This window comes from Rhinolophus ferrumequinum, chromosome 2, assembly GCF_004115265.2.
Source record: "Rhinolophus ferrumequinum isolate MPI-CBG mRhiFer1 chromosome 2, mRhiFer1_v1.p, whole genome shotgun sequence".
In the NCBI taxonomy this organism is placed as follows: Eukaryota; Metazoa; Chordata; class Mammalia; order Chiroptera; family Rhinolophidae; genus Rhinolophus; species Rhinolophus ferrumequinum.
In genome coordinates, this window is record NC_046285.1 from 33,414,776 (window position 1) to 33,419,794 (window position 5,019).

Consider the following 5,019-nt stretch of genomic DNA (forward strand, 5'->3'; position numbering starts at 1 on the left):
CAAGACTGAGGCCGAGGACCCTGGCCCCAAGACCCTGGCCAGAGCACTGATTTGGGAGAAAGCAGAGAACATTGGGTAGAACTGCTCATGGAGCTGACAACCAGGAAGGGGTTAGTCAAGACTAAATGGGCACTGACAGCAGCTGACTGAGCTCACATTAAGAAGACTCTCCACCTCTTGGATAACCAGCTTCCCAGTTCAGAAGTCTAACGTGGGCCACTTCCATTTCTTTTCAGCAACCTTGAAAACTGGATATTAACCAACTTACATCATTCCACTAATGATAATGAATAAAAAGGTTAGGGACAATGATAGAATTTTAAACAATCAATAGATGACTTTATATTTAGAGGCATCTTCTTTACAAAGATCTATTGATTGGCTAAGATAGGCCTTCTAAACTCTTAAACACTCATGGTCTCATTTTTAATATCCTTTATTTAGAAAAACAGAAAGGTAGAAGTATTTGGAGGAAAAAAAATCCATTATCAGTAGAAGAATCCTGATAGCTTACAAAAGATATTTTTCAAAAATGTGTGAAACTGTTGGGCTTCCCTTATTTCTTCATTTTCATAGAAACTCGTGACATTAAAGTTTAGCTGATATGTAATCCTTCTATCTACTTTGAATAACTACCTGAATATTATAGACAAGATAACAATGCAAATAACTAAGAGTTATTGTTAAAGACCAATTCAACTTAGATTTAACATAATCTACGGCAGTTATTCTTTATGGATGCAATGCGAAATGGATGTTGGGAAAATACGAGATGTTGAGAAATACGAATAGCTTAATATAAAATATCCAGGTAATTCTGACAAACTCACCACTTGGCCCCTGATCTCTCCAAAACAACTAGAGAATCACTTGCACATGGCCAGCAATGTCCAATCTAAGCCCTGGACACATTTGTCGATATTCTTCTTCATGCTGGCATCAGCAACACTGTTCAAACTACCACAACTATAAAAATAACTGTCCAAAAGTAAATTAGCTTTATTTTATAACTCCCTTCTCCGAGAAAAGTTATTTCCACCACAAAAAAATTTGCTTCCAGTATAAAGAATATAAAACTTTAGCATCTTTGCAATAAAGAAGATCCTTCTACCTTCTTTGATTTCCTTAACCTCACAGAACTAAATTAAACCTCTCAACTACCATTATTTTAATACCAAATCAAGCTTTTATTTATGACAACAAATGCTGAACATGAGTAGCTCTCTAAGATTATCATAATCTTTTGACATGCACTAAATCTTTTTGAGTTCCCTGGACCCTTTTTCAGCTTTCATTTGTACACAGTACAAATTATTAGACTTCTGATACCAACATCTCAGCAGCAACCATATTTTCCTTAATGACCTCCTTCTGCTTAGTTCAATACCTTAATATTTGGCTATCAAAACTTTGAGATTTTCCTAACTTCCTTTGACACATTTTCAGTGATGCAGTAAAGTTAGGATAAGTAATCCGTGTGGGCTTAACACAAAGTCTTTTGTTCCCATGAGTGAACATCAAAACATATATATTCAACACAGCATGAATTCTGTTGCCAAGACTAAAAAGATTTGCTCTTTCTTTCCGCATGGATAGCGCTCTCACAAACATGGTAAACGTTCGTAAAACCCACTGGACTTTCTGTTAGAAGTGTGGCAAGCACCAGCCCCACAAAGTGACACAGTACAAGAAGGGCAAGGATTCTCTGTATGCGCAGGGAAAACAACGTTATGACAGGAAGCTGAGTGTTTATGATGAGCAGACTAAGCAGATTTTCCACAAAAAAGTTAAAACTACAAAGAAGATTGTCCTGAGGCTTGAATGTGTTGAGCCCAACTGCAGATGTAAGAGAATGCTGGCTATTAAAACATTTTGAACTAGGAGGAAATAAGAAGAGAAAGGGCCAAGTGATCCAGTTTTAAGCTTCATATTTTTATCTTGAAGACAATAAAATCCTGAGGGGAAAAAAAAAGACTAAAAAGATTTGACTTCTATAAGTCTACCTTAGTTATTTTTTGTTTCAGTTTAGACCAGTGGTTCTGAAATGTTAGCATATATCAAAATTACATATAGAGTTTATTAAAACACAGAGAGCTTGACCTCAATTTGAGTTTCTACTGAGTATACCTAAAACAGAACCCAAGAATTTGCTTTCTAACAAGTTTCCAGGTGAAGGTGCTTCATTCAGCTCAGTGGACCACACTGGCTTTAGATGATCACAGAATTCCATTCTAGGGTAACCACTGCCATTGGCTTGCTAGCTGCATTTGATGAAATGATTTTTAGGAAAAGTTCATAGCAATCACAAATTCCACTCTGAGAATTAATTTTCATCTATTTTTCAGTCTTCTTTCTATAGCCGTGCTGGAAGGATATTAAAAAATATTTAGCCCAGTCATAAACACAGATACTTCAAGGAACTTAATATTTCAATAAAAGAAAAATCAATGTGTGCACAATATATTGGTTAAAGGTTAACAGCCGGAGGACAGCTATTATCACCTTTTTTGCAATAAAGAAATATAAGTGCTAATAGCTTAAGGGACTTACCCAAAGTCATTTAAGAATTTTCAAGTGGTTAGAAGAGGAGCTGATCAGCATTCCTATTTGCTTATTTATTGTAATCACAGGGTAACACTCCCTGCTCTTGGACGACAACAAAATCTTCCTATTTTTCCATTCTGATATACTTAAAAGACACTGTTTTGGAAATATTCTGGTTTTGAATTATGATTTAAAAGATAATTTTACTTAACACAGAAAATGAAAATATTTATAAATGTTGGCCATATATATTAGAAATAAATAATAAATGAAATTGTTGTGACAAAGTACTTGCTTGTGTGAGACCTACAAATACAGGGTCTAAAATAAACAAAATAATGATAACAAATTCATCTTCACAGAGTGTTAGCCAAGCAATTGCCCAAGGCTACAAAGGCCTCACTTCTCACTCTGGACCATTCCTTGAAGGGCTTTTATGAAAGTCAGGCCACCTCTCCTGACATAAGTGTCCTCATCTGTAAAAGGAAAAATATTGAACTAGGGAGCTATAATTTTATTCAAGCTCTAAAGTTTATAGTTCACACTAACAAAAATTTATTTATTTTGCTTTTTATGTTTCTCTTTTAACCAAAGATTGCAATTAGTCTCAGATAAAAATCAAATTTTCAAAAATGTATTACTCTGACCGCATCCCTTAAAAACAGAGATTCACTTCTTTAGTGAAATGGTTGGTCCCAAAGTTAATCTTAGAACAACAAAAACAAACAAACAAACAAATATTATACATACGTCCTGTTACATTTATTGCACACTGTAAGAATAAGAGAATAAAAGTACAATAATATATTAAAACCCTGCATGAGTTGTTATTATTGTTGTTTATTAACATTTATGGGCAACATTTTTTTCCCTTGTAAACTATCAAACTCTATTTTAAAATATCACTTTACTTTTCCTCTCTTTCTCTCTTTCTCTCTCTCTCTCTCTCTCTCTCTCTCATGTGCTTTATGTTTTCTCCCATTACATCAACCTCAAAATGATTCAGCAAAAAGATTTAAACCAAAATTACAATCAAGGTCTAATTACAACCCTAGGGGAAAAGAACTCAAATTGCTAAATTTAAATATCTATGTAAACTTCAATATAAGATGCTCACCAGGAGTCAAACATCTCAAATATTTACTAAGGATGTAACATTGCCATTATATAAATATAGAGAATTGTTTCAAAACAATATAGTTCAAATATGTTTCATGAAAACTATTAAATTGTTCTATCATTTGAACAGATAAATGAACATTGATTTAATTTTTACCTTTAAAATGGCTTATCTGTTTGTGAATTCTAAGGTCAGAAATAATGACTAATGTTTCTCATATAAAAAACCTTTTAAATCTAAATATTAGTCACAGATCTTTTCATTATGAGATATTAAAATATGCAAAATAGATGACTTCAAAATATTCACCAGCATCCATAGATTTGTACTATGTTTGTTAGAACCTGTTGGCCAATATCATTATGAAAGCAGTAAGCCTGGTTAGAGAATTCAGCCTACCATCATGATTAGGGAAAAAAATAAAACACCCCGTTTTAGAAAAATCCTCTACTCAGCATTAGATTTACTATTGTGGACATTTTTACTCTAAGAAAGAGTTTAGATTTTATGGAAAGTGAAACATTTTTGAGGGAAGTCACACTTAATTGTTATCTTCAGTGGCCATTTACAGTAAGCCAAACACACAGGCAACTTGAAGGTCACTTTGGTGGCTACCACCCCATTGGAAAAATCGGGAGAGGGGTTTAATTGAAGAAAAGAGTTTAAATGAAGATTGCATCATTCTTAGTGCATTAAAATCAAAATATAGTATTGATTTACTTTTATAGGTAAATGATGGATACTCCATAAATTACTTATATCGCCACCTTAGATTTTCATTGTTCCTTTTATGGATTCCATATGTAGTAATTATCATGCTAGGGAGACAAGTTTCAGTCATTTTTCCATTCTTCACTGAATGAAACAATCCCGTGAAGCAGGTTTGTCTCTCTCCCTTCAGTCCAATCATATAAGACCGGCATGTTCTTGCTGGTAAAGAATGTGATAGGCAGGGACTCTGTCTACTGCCTTCGCAGAGTATATGCAACATGCCCAAATGTTCCCATGATTTATTTTGGGACACTCACCTCCTTCATAAACTGTGAGATTACTTGGAAATCCATTTGCAATAGCAACTAAAAGACGCTAGTCTATATGATGAAATGTCAGAAAACTGTTAAAAACCAGGTCTTTGAAGATTACGTACTAACGGAAAAATTCCCAAAATATGATATAAAATAAAAATGGCATCTTAGTAATTTTTATAAAGCGTATCCTAATTACTTCTCCAAAATGCATGGGAAAAATAGAAGAAAATACAGAAAGACGGTTCATGTATTTTTTGTTGTTGTTGTGTATAGATCACAGTAATTTTTGTTTTTTAACACTTATATTGCTTTTTAAATTGTTATTTT

At 33.6% G+C, this 5,019-nt stretch overlaps 1 pseudogene; it reads left to right on the top strand.

The window, feature by feature from the left end:
* Positions 1-1,609: 1,609 nt before the first annotated feature.
* On the top strand, positions 1,610-1,922 carry LOC117012532 (60S ribosomal protein L36a-like; annotated as a pseudogene).
* Positions 1,923-5,019: the final 3,097 nt, after the last annotated feature.